Source organism: Conger conger, chromosome 11, assembly GCF_963514075.1.
Source record: "Conger conger chromosome 11, fConCon1.1, whole genome shotgun sequence".
Taxonomy (NCBI): Eukaryota; Metazoa; Chordata; class Actinopteri; order Anguilliformes; family Congridae; genus Conger; species Conger conger.
The window spans coordinates 25,962,753-25,976,039 of record NC_083770.1 but is presented as its reverse complement, the minus strand read 5'-3'; the positions used below and the strand labels follow the sequence as shown (position 1 = coordinate 25,976,039).

Genomic DNA, 13,287 nt, shown 5'->3' with positions numbered 1-13,287 from the left:
GCATGTAGGGTATCTCTGCTCAGCTCAGCTCAACAGGATTTGGGGCTCTGTGTGTATTGAAGAATTTAGTTCAGCCTGGATGTGAATGTAACCCTTTCAGCTCAGAACCCAGCTCTGCCTGCTCTCAGCTGCCAGGTCCATACAGTGGGTCTGTGGCACTTCAGTCGAACGCGGCGTAACTTTCCTTCGATCGGAATCATAATTTTTTTGATAGCACCGTGACAAGCCTATTATCACTCCGTTACTGGAATGGAAAGCTATCTGTGCAGGCACTCAAATAATGGACTCAGGGGCATGGTGGCCCCACAGCAAGCAGCTAGTCTTAAGAGGAAAGCGGTTGGTCTGCCTGTGGATACAGTTCACGCTCCGCGTGTAATACACAGCAGTGTGGTAGGGCGCTAGCTGTGGGCTGATGCTCCTGCAAAGCTTCCCTGTATTGCCATCCGCTGTTTGTCCGTGTAATTCCCAACGAAGCCACAGGCTGCCCGGACGTGAATCCCATGTGGAAATCGGGACTGGTGATGGAACAGCAAGAATGAAAGGGTTAAAGATGACACTGCCTTTGTTATTTAAGGTAGACTGTGAACTGATAATGCATTGACTTTCTACTTCAAAGGGTGGGTTTTGAACCCCACCAAGCTAACTTAACAAGACTAATCATTATTTGCTGGGGAAAAGAGAAGGTCATCCAAGTACTCCTTGAGCAGTGCTGTGGCCTTCTTTGTCCAATTTCTTTTTTTGTCTTAATTTATTTATTAAATGCGATGAAAGACGTAGGCCTAAGCTTAATATTTTTATGCCTCAACTATTTCTAACACCAAGAAGTGACACATATGCATGCTCACACCGACTCCTACGGCTTTGCAGGTGTACAGTATTGGCACGTTCACAACTGTCACGCTCACAAATTGCACAGGATTCTCGAATCCATGCATTCGTACATATTCTGTACAATGTTTATGTTGCTAGAGATCACTGTCGCCAGTTGACGTTTAGTTCCTATGTCTTAACTGCCTATGCCACAGACCACTTAGTCTGTTGTGCTCTGTGAAGCATTACATTTTCTTATTTATTTTTAAATTCTTCACAGAGAAATTCCTGTTTTTGGAAGCCTGTTGGAAGCGAAATTATATAAAAACAGTAAAAAAATTTAAAAAAAGACAGTGAAAGCGGGTGCGTTGTGGATTTTGATTCGGTTCAGTGTGGATCTTCGTGCATATGCACTCAATCCCTGCTGCCCCACAATTAAAAAAACTCACTTGAGGCACGAACACCTTTCCTTTTCCTCCTGACCTGTGATGCTGCTGACACCAGCGAGGCTGGCTTGGCACCTCCAGCGCTGACGGGGCTCCGCTCGTCAGACTGGTGGGCCGTCGCGCGGCCGTCTCCAACACCCGACTGCCCCCACAGAACGGAGAGAGCCGCAGACGCCGCAGCTTCCCGAGCTGGCACTGGGAACTCTGGGAACTGCCCTCCCACCGGCAGCCTGGTCCCGGTCCAGCCGGGGTGGCCGCGCGGCGGCGGCTCCCTCGCGCTGATCCACGGCGAGAGCGGCCCGGGTGCCAATGGCGTCAGTGGCACCGGTGGCATCTTCCCCCACAGTCATGAGTAAAGCCTAGTGCAAACGCAGGAATGTGACACCCAATTACGCTCTGGCAACGTACGAACATCAGCAGCCGTAATTAACGGTGATGGAACGTGAAGGAAAGAAGTGGAGGCTGTCCTCCCTGGCGATACACGCGGTGCCGGGGAACACGCGTGACAGCTGTGATGGGCAGACAGGAGAGGTGTCACCGTCGCGCAGTCGGGAGCCCGTCAGCACACAAATATCCCCTTGTCTGGGAACGCGGCCTCCAGTGAATCTGTGTCTGTCTCTGGTGTTACACTCGCCACACAGGTTACTTTTCATTTACTTCTGCAAACTTTTACTGTTAACCGCTCATCTCCCTGGAGCAAGGCAGGGTACTGAAATACTGTTTTCACTACCTGCTGCTATGATAATAATAATAATCATAATAATCATCATCATCATCATAATCATAATAATGATGATGATGAGAAGGTGAGGAAGAAGAATGTTCTGACAATACAGTAACTTTCAATAGTGTAAGGGGAAAACTGGTGACAATTCTCAATAACTAGCATATTTCACAATTTCATCAAGAATGTAAATGTGAAATTGAGCCAAAAGTCAAATCCAGATGAAGCCCTAATCCAGTCAGTCATACAGTTTGGACAGCATTCAGGAGAACCTGAATTCAGTTCGAATAAATGAGTGATTGTGATTGTGAGCGCCATGTTTGAATAAAAGAGGGGCGGTGAGAAGATGGGGGTTTTGAGGAACAGTGTGGATGAGGATGCAGATTGCCAGAACTAGAGCTTTTTTTCTTCCCACAGTGGAATTTGTAGCCAATTGGAGGGGAAAGGGGGAGGGCCCAGAATCGGGGGAGGGAGAAGGCCAGTCTGGCTGGAGGGTTCAAGCTCTTGGTGGACTTGAATTGCAAGGTCAGATAAATGGTAAATGGTTGGCATTTATATAGCGCCTTTATCCAAAGCGCTGTACAATTGATGCTTCTCCATTCACCCATTCATACACACACTCACACACTGACAGCGATTGGCTGCCATGCAAGGCACCGACCAGCTCGTCAGGAGCATTTGGGGGTTAGGTGTCCTGCTCAGGGACACTTCGACACAGCCCGGGCGGGGGATCGAACCGGCAACCCTCCGACTGCCAGACAACTGCTCTTACTGCCTGAGCCATGTCGTCCCCAGATGACCCATTAAGGACAGATTCTACACTATGGAAAATGCTTAACAAGTGTTTTAGTCTTGTGATAAGACTTAAGATCTTTTATTTCTCAGGTAGAAAATATTAGCTTGTTTAAAGTTACTGTTTTCTTGACAAGTAAACTTTTCTTACCGCAATGGCTGATATTGAACTGTCTTGACTCATTGGCAATATTTTTGTCTTATTTAGCAAAGGAGTAAAATAAATAAGATTTAACTCTCAGTATAAAATTAAAATACTTGTTGAGATTGACGTTTTTTGGGGTTGGTGATTGCCCTGATATTCACATAGAAGGGGCAATCATTGCCGGGCAGAACTCCAAGGCAGATTTTGGTCTGGGGTGGGGGGGTCTGGCTGTATTTTTATAAGGAGGTGGCGAGGTCCTGATTTTCAGCCTTCGAGGTCAGAAGCTGTACTTGAGGTCATGACATGCTGTCAATGGAAGAATCTATTAAGTACTGCATTACCATTGATTTAGCCCCAGCACACAAACTGTCCATCATTATGAAGGAATCATCATATATATCTATTTTCAGCACAAATTGGATGCAAAACATATTACTGTCTCTTGATAGCACACATACTCTAGTACATATTAAATTAATATTTTGTGATGCATTTATCAGGTTGTATACGTTTCTTCAGGGCTTTTACAGACTTGGAAACAGAGCACATTTCGGTGGGACAATGCTGGAGCTGAAGATGCCTTTCTGCCATTAAGCGCTGCATATGTTGCTGCAGAAATGGGGCCAACGCAGGGGGTGGGGGGGTGGGGGGGGAATGAATTGACACGGTGGATCCGTAGTGAAGACCTCGCATTATACAGCAATGGCGATGTAAATGTCTGGAGGTAGACTTCTCAAGACAATGTGCCATTCCATCTCCCTCCCCCAGTCATTATCACAAACAAAAAAGGGTTTCCATGGAAACCATATAGCTGCCTGAAGTCAAACTAAAATCCCATTTCCAATATGTGTTTATATTTAGAATATCCTTCTCAAAGGGTTGAATATCAGATGGCTCTCACAGACCTTGTTTAATTGTCTTCAGGCGTTTATAGCTTTGAAAAAATAATCTTTCTCGATATTGTGTGACTTTTGGAAGGAAGAGGAGAACAGCTTGCTGCCTTAGAATATACTTGTGTTTCCAATTAAATTGCTGCAGAAGTTGGCACTGTCCAGGCTCTGAGTTTTGGCAAACGCTCGCGGTTTTCATTTTGATTAAAGATACAGAAACAATTAGCATGGCTTTCACCTTGAATGTGGATCTCACGCGCAACCCCAAAGCAAATGGCGATACTACCAGTCTACACGTCTAATGAGGTGTAATGCATATCAGACCAGAACAGATATCAGTCCCTTGTGGTGATTGATACATGTTTTAATCATATATGTATTTGATATATTAATACCCAGCAATGTACAAAGCAGGGAAAAAAGCACTGCCTTCCAGAATTACAAGAGTTGCTCTCCTCTTCGTTCAGAATTCTGTTTTTATGTGTCTCTCTCTTTGTGTGCGGCTGCGCGCGTGCGTATGTGTGTGTGTGTTCGTATCCAGACTCCTGCAACTGTTAGATTGGCTATACACACCCTGTCCCAGGAATACACAAACACCAATCCTGGGACTGTGTATGTTTTGTGTATGTATGTGTGTGTCTGTGTGTGTGTGTGTGTGTGTGCGTGCGTGCCTGCGTTCCTATGCGTGTGTCTTTGTGCGTCTGCGACTGTGTTCATGGTTGTGAGTAGGTGTATATGTGTAAAGCCACCACTAGAAAGTGTTGAAAACCACAGCTAACAAGATCGCATCCAGGGTGACTAACAAGCTTAACATGAGCATGGCTCTGTTCGCAAGCACACGGTGCCGAAAGTGTTCTCCACATAGAGAGAGAGAGAGAGAGAGAGAGAGAGATGCTGGAATCGCACTCAGGGCTTCTACAAATCCCACACACCCCTCCACCCTCATACAAACAGGGAAACATCGCTCCCTCCATCAACTACCGATATCTAAGCGCTATGAACTGCTATACTTGCCTCCATATTATATGGAACAATAAAGAAAATGTGAGTCGCAGTCTGTAGGGTATTGCGAGTGCAGCGGATCATTGAGCTAGTACAGGCATGGTGAGCTGAAGCCGCGGGCGGCGTGTGGTTCAGGTGTGCAGTCAAGTTACCCTGGCAGAACTTTCCCAGAGAGGGCTACTGCTGCTGTTTCTCGCTGTGTGGCACCAGTGCTCCTCACCCACAATGCCTCTGGCCTGCTTCGGCATGGCTGAGTGGAACTGCACATTAGGCTGCTGCAGTGAAGGCACTGGAATGGGATGCGGTAATCTAGGGTACAATGGGAACTGTGGTGTATTTATTCTCTGATTGGAGGGGTGCGGGGAGGATTTGGACCAGAGAGCAGCCAGGTTAGGGCTATACTGGCTCTCTTGTCCTTTATGGTTGTCATATTGTCATGGGATTCCATGTTTTAGAAAGTATTGTGCCCTGGTTATGTGTATGGGTCACTGGTTTTGACCCCATAGTTGCCTGGATAAGGTCAGATTTGTTTGACTGGTTTCAGCCACATAGTGGTGTGGTTGAGGTCATGTGGTTGCGGTTTGGACCGCGTGATGTGGTGGTGCCCATGGCCTATGAAGCTGCTCCACACTGTGTGGGTGGGAGGCAGAGATAAAAATAGGCAGGACTGGAGGTAGCAGGCGGGTCTCAGTGCAGGAGCACCACAGTAGCTGGAATTAAAGTCCTGTGCACTGCACCGTGCAGAGTGTTTTCCTCTGTGACCGTGTCAATCCCAACATGACTCATCTGTTCAGGTGAGCTCGGGCGTTGCAGTTTTACCTGCAGTGAGGAATGCAGATTTATCTTGTTACGAACCCTTACTTCTCTTGTGGGAGTTATTATTTTCTAAATGGAAGCTAATTCGCCGATGCTTTAAAAGACTCGTTGAGCGGCTAATGGGGGGGGGGGGGGGCTGTGTCTTCTAATAGCGCTGAGAGCGCAGGAAGCACATTGTACTCCGCCACGTCGAGTGCCGATGGACGTCGCGCATGTCATCCACTCCTTTCGCCGAATTAGCATAATGACATTCTGCTTCCATAGCGGGGTTCTGTGGTGAACCTGCATTTCGCTCAATTTGTGCTTAATCAGCAGGTCGTTTTTCTCCTGGTACGGGTGTTTTTTCCATACCTTCCCTCGGTTCCGAACGCAGAGAAAACTCGGTGTGAAACAACAGCCGTGATTACAGAACCAGAACGACGCGTGTACACTTGACCACATTTATCACAGTATAATGCATGAGATCATTAAATCAGGTGATCAGGCCTCAAGTTCTGTAGAACATTATTGAGTTTTCTGTAGAAACTGGGCTAGTACCACAGCCTGTTTAAGGTTCCGAGCCGGCAGCACCAGGGAAAAACGCAGGTGATGTGAACAGATGACACTGTGATGGAATGACGGTCAGGTGACTTGTTGTCAGAATGGTTTCCTGTAGCCAATTCCTCTTAGACTGATGAGTGCCCTGCCCTTTGGGCCTGGCAGGGAGAGAGGCAGTGGGCCACTGGTCACACAGAGGTGGGATGAGGTGGGGTATGAAGCCTTTTTTTTTTGGCGAGGTGGTGGGGTGGAGGGGGGGTATGTTCCTAATGAGAGGAATACTGCTCCAGTCTCAATCCGGTGACCCCCCCTCCAGGGTGGTGCTCGGCCGCAGGCGGAGTCAGGACAGCACGCCTGCCGTCTCCCCTCCATCCCTCTAATCTCTGGACCTTCCGTCTCCACCGCTCCGCAGACAGGATTCAATTACTGCTGCCGCGCCGACCCCTGACCCCCCACCCCCCAGCTCCCTCCCGTGGGACAGACCACGTCCCTTGCCCCTGCGCAGACGTGCCGGACGGGACCACGGTTAACCCCTTCTTTCTCCTCTCTCCCTCTCCTCCACCCACAGAATTCCACTCGCCTCCCTGTGAGGTCCGCAGAACCTCTCTGAGTGTCCTCTTTATCTCTCCGCGTCCGGCTGCGCTGTGATTGGCCTTCCGTCTGCTCTTCGTTTCCGCTCCTTAACTTAACGCCCTGCATAATGGACACCAGAGTGATGGGCAGTTTAGAGTGATGCTAATCTTGGGATGTAAACTGTCTGTAATGTCCACAAATTCTGTTTATCTCTCTAAACAGTGTCATTGGACATGAAAGAATGAAAGAGTATCTTGCTTGCCCACGGCCGACTCAAAGGCGAGTGAGGAAAGACCTTCAAGGACTTGATCATTGTTGAGATAAAGTAACCAAAAGAACATTTGAAATGGATTCGGGTCTGGAATTAGCTCAGAATTCATATCCTGGTCAGTTTTAAGGGGAAGATCTCTGTTCATTTAGGCATCGATTAGCCAACCTTGCTCTAAGCCGCAGTCGATATTGCTAAGCTGTCTCCGTCTCGTAATCACAACACAGATACCTGGTAATTACCAAATGAGTTCAAGTGTTTTTGCTGCTTAACGAGGGATTTGGGATCGATTTATTGCTTTGCTCCGGGTGAGCGGCGAGTACAGTTGACCGTTTAATGAAACGCCGCTGCTTTTTGCGCCCCCCCCCCCCCCCCCCCCCACTGCTGAACGGGTTAGCGGGCGGGCAGAGGAACGGTTGGGGCCCCCCTACAAAGGAGAGCGAAGAACAGAGGATGAAGGCAGGGGCCGTATTAACAGGCAGCTCCATGAACAACTAGGTTTGGTGTGGGGTCAGGGGGTAACGCGTGAACTTGTAAACTCACAGAGGGGCTTCCCCCCCCTCGCCCGTTCGTTGTCATCAGAGAGCCGATCGCTCGGGCGGCCCAGCCGTCGATGCCATTGCTCAACCAGCACCGCAGTTTAGCAAGCCTCTGATTCTTAGCCCCGGCGAAGTTCACACAGAGGTAAGGCTCACCTTCAGAAACGGCTGCCTCCTTCCTCTTTGTTCCACTCAGTCTTCTGTGTTGCAAATACCTCTGCATTTTCATGGTGTTTCTAAGAGAACCTTTGCTCCCCTTCATATTGTCAACACCATGGAATAGATTCACAAAGAGGTGACAACTATCAAAGGGTAGACTAGGCTGAGGGCGTACTTCCAAACCAGAATATACGGCGGACATATTCGGAAGCATTTGATGTTCTGAGACTGCCAAAGCATACATTCTGGTCAATGTGAATCTGTGTGTCACATGTAAAATTTATGGTATGGGCAAGTGGCCCCACGTACCAGCATAACAGTGCAGAACACGGCTGTACAACTGTCGGTGAAGCACAATTCAAACACGGCAGTTGAGATGCACAATATCCACTGCTTGCTCTCCCACCCTTTGAAAGACAGGTTGGTTGAGGAGTGTGGTTGTGGTACCCAAATCCTACCCCATGTTTAAGGGGGATCCTTAGTTTTAAAATGGGGGCTGGGGGAGTCCTGTACGCCCTGCCCTGTGTGATTGTGTGGGCCAGACGGTGGCTCCTGTCCAGAGATAAGGGGTTGCAGTGACGCGGGTCGCCTCGTTGACCTGGCTGCCCGGCACATTGTCCTCAGGCTGTATCTCGGGACACCATGCCGGGAGAACGTGCCAAATCGATGCGCTTTCATGGGAGAGAGGGCCCTGGATTTAGTGCCTCGGTCAGGGGCCCCCATTGAGATGTTGTATTTACAAGAGCAGTCCCAGCACAATGCCTGCCCGTTTGGGGGGGGGGGGGGGGGGGCTGTAAATTTTCTCCTTTTTACTATTACAGTTTTTTCCGTTTTTTTTCCGTTTTTCCTGATTATTCCCTCAACACATTGGTGTATTTCAGCAGTGATGCCCATAACACTGTTCTTCAGAGATGTATGATGTTCTTCAGAGATGTTTCTTTATGATGTATGACTCTCCCATACACATATACAGAATGTACATGTACAGAATCACCCTTTTTATTGTGGCAAAACAACCATCAACTACCAAATATATTAATTTATTTTTCACATTTAGAAATTTGATTTGTGCAGTCTGTGGCTCCCTGGAGTCTTCTCTTTGTTATTGTGAGATTTTTGTCCGAAGCACTTGCCAAATAAAAATTAGCAGGTGTGATTCCATCTTCACTGCTTTCTTCGCAGGCATTTTGAAAATCATTTAAAGCTTTAAGCACATTTATAGTCCTGTTCTTTTCACACTCTCAGGTACACAGGTGTGTTGAAAGGAGCGGCATTGGAGTTATTTGCATTTCACTCCGCACTTTAACTCTACTCGATGTGGAGGTTTGTCTGGTCCATCTACAATCATAACTAACAGCAGCATCAGGTTTAGTTTAGTCTAGTGGCTTAAAAAGTTACATTTTTAAAATATATTATCTTTTCTTTCTTACCACATTGGCAAATCTTGGAATAATTCTCACCTCATTTGCTAAATTTGTGTCTTATTTTACAGAAATACATTTTTGTAAAATAAATAAATTTAAATGAAAATGAAATATAAAAAAAAAATATGTGTTGAGATTCTTGTTTTTAGCCATTGTGTCTCTTGCTCACATAACTCCACCGTGCAAATTGGAGCTCTTTCAGCAGGGGGTTAAATGTTGCTGCCCATGGAGAGCACAGCTGAGGTGTTATCCCAGCCGGACTCCCCCAAAAGGAGCTCTCGCTGGGGTAATTACCCTGTCCCGCCGCCTAATAACAATTCCCAACGGGGCGTTTTGCTCGGAGCACGGATCGACAGTGGGAGGTTAATCCCGGGAGACTCCAGGCTCAATCTCCCGCCCCCGGGCCCACACACGGCTGGCTTTAACAGCCCCGGTCGAGCTGCGCACCACAGCGCGATGGCTTCTCTGAGTCTCAGCGCTCCAGGGCGATGGCTTCTCTGAGTCTCAGCGCTCCAGGGCCCACACACGGCTGGCTTTAACAGCCCCGGTCGAGCTGCGCACCACAGCGCGATGGCTTCTCTGAGTCTCAGCGCTCCAGGGCCCACACACGGCTGGCTTTAACGGCCCCGGTGGAGCTGCGCGCCACAGCATGATGGTTTCTCTGAGTCTCAGCGCTCCAGGGCCCACACACCGCTGGCTTTAACAGCCCCGGTCGGGGTTCTCTGAGTCTCAGCGCTCCTGGCGGCTTGCTGTCACCTACATCACCTCCTGGGGCCTCTTTACTACCAAAAACAGTGAAGTGCTCAATAAAATAACAAAACTGACACCAGAAGAATGTAAAAATTATGCAAAATATTATCATCATCAATGACTCCTCATGCCTAGCGCCCTCATGAAAGCTGTGTGTGGTGTTATGCCTATAACTGCTTCATTTTTGAGTATGAGATGTGCTAATGTTGGGAGCTGCATGTGAAATGAGGTGTTGGAGTTTGTAAACAGCACTGGCAGGTAATAGCGGTGGTGTCTCTTGACCCCAGTGGTGTCAGCAGGGAGGGCCAATCAGAGTACACCCCTATACCCCCCCCCAGGATGTGACTGACTGTAGGGGGCAGGGGAGGAGTGCAGAACTGTCAGTCACACATACTCCATTGGCACTGCATGAGTGTGGAGCTGGCTGCATTGTGTGGATTACACGGCCCTGTTTGTGTACCTGCCCCCCATCGCACGCACACACACACACACATGCACTCACATGCTCACACACACACACACCCCTCCCCCATCCACAGGAATCAATGCACTGGGGGAGGTCCCCATCAAAGAAGAGAGGTCAGGGGCATTTGAAGTTATGGATCGGCTCTGGGGTGGGAATGCTGGCAAGTTAATGAGGCTGATTAGTGTGTGTGTGTGTATGTGTGTGTGGTGTGTGCGTGTGTGTGTGTGGTGTTTGTGTGAGGGAGCGAGAGAGACAAAGCGAGGGAGCATGCAGGCATGAGTGTGTTTGAGTGCATATGCATTTCTGTACGATGTGTAAAGTAGTGGCAAACAGGCATATCTGGGTGATTAGCACTGAGGTAGAGGTTTAAATTCATTTTTACACATGGCCTCTTCAGTTCAGTTACACAAGGCCCACAGCCATTAGAGAGAATAACCTCTTTTAATGTTAATCAGTTTTAAACATTTTTACCCTTATCATTTACTAGTATGTAGTGTATTTCCTTTGGCTTTTGTCTAATGTTCGTTGACTGTGCTTTTCAGTTAAAAAAATGTGTCCATAAAATTGAATGACATTATAACAGATAAGAATATGCGTCTTGCTCCCCGGAGCCTGTGTCTCATGCATATCTATCTGCAATTACCCTGCACTCTGACAGATGGAAGTAAATGTGTGCTTGTACGAGAGCGCACCGTACCACAGCGTGTGAAGTGCAGGTCCCTTCTTCTGCAGGTAATGCCAGCTGGGTTAGACATCTCCTTTATAGGTATATATGCACACGCACCTGCTAACACACAAATGCTTGCGTGCGTACCTGCACGCGCGCGCACACACACACACACACACACACACACACCTGCTAATACACACATGCTCGCATACGTACCCATGCACGCACACACACACATACACACACTCCTGCTAACACACACATGCTCTCATACATGCTCGCTCACACACACACACACACGTGCGCACCTGCTAACACACACATGCTCTCATACATGTTTGCTCACCCACACACATATACTCACACCTAATAAGGCATACATCCTCTCATACGTGCACTCTCACTCACAAATCCACCTGCTAACACAGACATGCTCTAATACATGATGGCTAACACGCACATGCACACACACACACACACATACACATGCATGCGTGAAACACATTTCCGCAAGGATAATTAAAGTATCCATTCATTCATATTCATAAGCTGACCCAGAACGACAGACTCTGAAAGCACCACAGAGGCTAAATTTGTCTGAATTCCTTTTTTGTGGAGTTTGGCAGCCTTCACAATCAGCAGTTCACCTTGCCATTATTATCTTGCATTTGAATATCACTGGGAGCTTAAAATTGTTTTTGCATTTCCTGTGATGATTAAATAAGTATTAGAAAAGGACATTCAGTGGAAGTTTTACCAAGCACTCTCAAGTAGTTGGTCTTTATAAGACTGATTTTAATTGCTTCGTGTGTTCAACCACACTTTTGTAGGGTTTTGTATTTTTTGAAAGGAGAATCCTAGGTGCCCTCTGGGTACCACAGCACAGTCAATAATGTATTCTGTAAATTGGGGGCAAGCCGGTGAATATATCCGTTGCTACTTTAGTGACTTTTGACTCCATTAAAATAATGCTCAGAGAGACATTAGTCAGTACCATTTATTGCAGTCACTGAAATGTGGACCTCTGAAGTAGCACAAGACCTCGTATTAAAAGCCACCTTTTGTAACTGGGGACATGATGTAGCAGACATACTCATGCTTTTTGGAGAGTCACAAAGTGCGCTCGGGAAAGAGTTGTAGCTTCCCACCACACAGTCTAGTTCACCGCCCTGCAGGGATCCATATGGTAAGCATCACGGTCAGGAGACCCTTTATTTGACTGAACAGGTAGTGGTTCATCTATGGTCACAGGTGCATAACCGTAACTGTGACCGTGGTCACATCTGCGCTGACGTACTGTCGCAGAGAGGCAGACGGCCCCTGTAAAATGGTACTTCCAACGAGGAAAACCGAGGATTACAGCAATCAAACGAGGGACAGGCATGCAGGCAGTCTGGCATGTAATCTGGCCCGGGGGGGTAAATGAGGGACAGTTACCCCCACTTGACAGGCTGTGGGAGAGGTGCGGTTGCTCCCCTGTTTGGGGAATCACTCGGAGGCACTGTCAAACACAGTTTAGCATTATCCGATTATTAGGCTTATTGCTGTTTTGGTTTAATGCTGCTCATCAGGTAGGCTGGGTATCCCGCAGCTCCCGTGAAAATGTAAACCGCAGAGTTTGCTTTTATTTACGTGCTCCATATTGCAGCCTGCGATGATGCACAGGGCTCATAAGAGCCCAGTAAGCTTCTCAGGAGAGCACAGGCAAGCTAATCAAACAAAGAGGCTAATAAATCTAGTGCTAATACCGTACACACTGTGCAGAGCAGCCATTTTGATTTCCACCTTGACGTGCTGGATAATGATATGGGAAGCCCTTGCTGATAGACTCCAGCAGCCAGAGTGATCACTCTCAATTTTTAATGCGCTCTTTTCTCATAGCAAGACACAATAAAGCGGGATTAAGTCCAAAAGTTGATTGGGGAATTGGTAATGTAGCTGAGAAGGTGGGGTGGGGGACAGAGACGGTATTGTAGAGGACAAAGGGTCCATAGATTTAGACACATTTTCACTCGCACCTGTGACAGCCATTAAATTTAAGGAGGCGTGAAAGGCGTGATCCAATCGCGAGCCGTCGCCCATGGCGTGCGTGCCTATATTTTTACACCCTGTGTGTGTGGGTATGCTGATTTCTAGAGATGGTTGTGATGGTGTTCTCGTCCTTCCAAAGAACGGGGCACATCATGCACTGTGTGTTTTTCTGGAGTTTTCTTTCTTAATACTGCCGCTCTGTGAAGTGCTGTCATCTCGGTGCATTTGAAATGTTTGCTTCATGA

The 13,287-nt window shown here is 47.7% G+C and overlaps 1 protein-coding gene across 4 annotated transcripts in view; it reads left to right on the top strand.

The window, feature by feature from the left end:
- The window catches only part of LOC133139873 (phosphatidylethanolamine-binding protein 4), a 75,156-nt gene that overhangs the window by 15,191 nt on the left and 46,678 nt on the right, over nt 1–13,287 (top strand). The gene's annotated exons all lie outside the window — the stretch shown is intronic.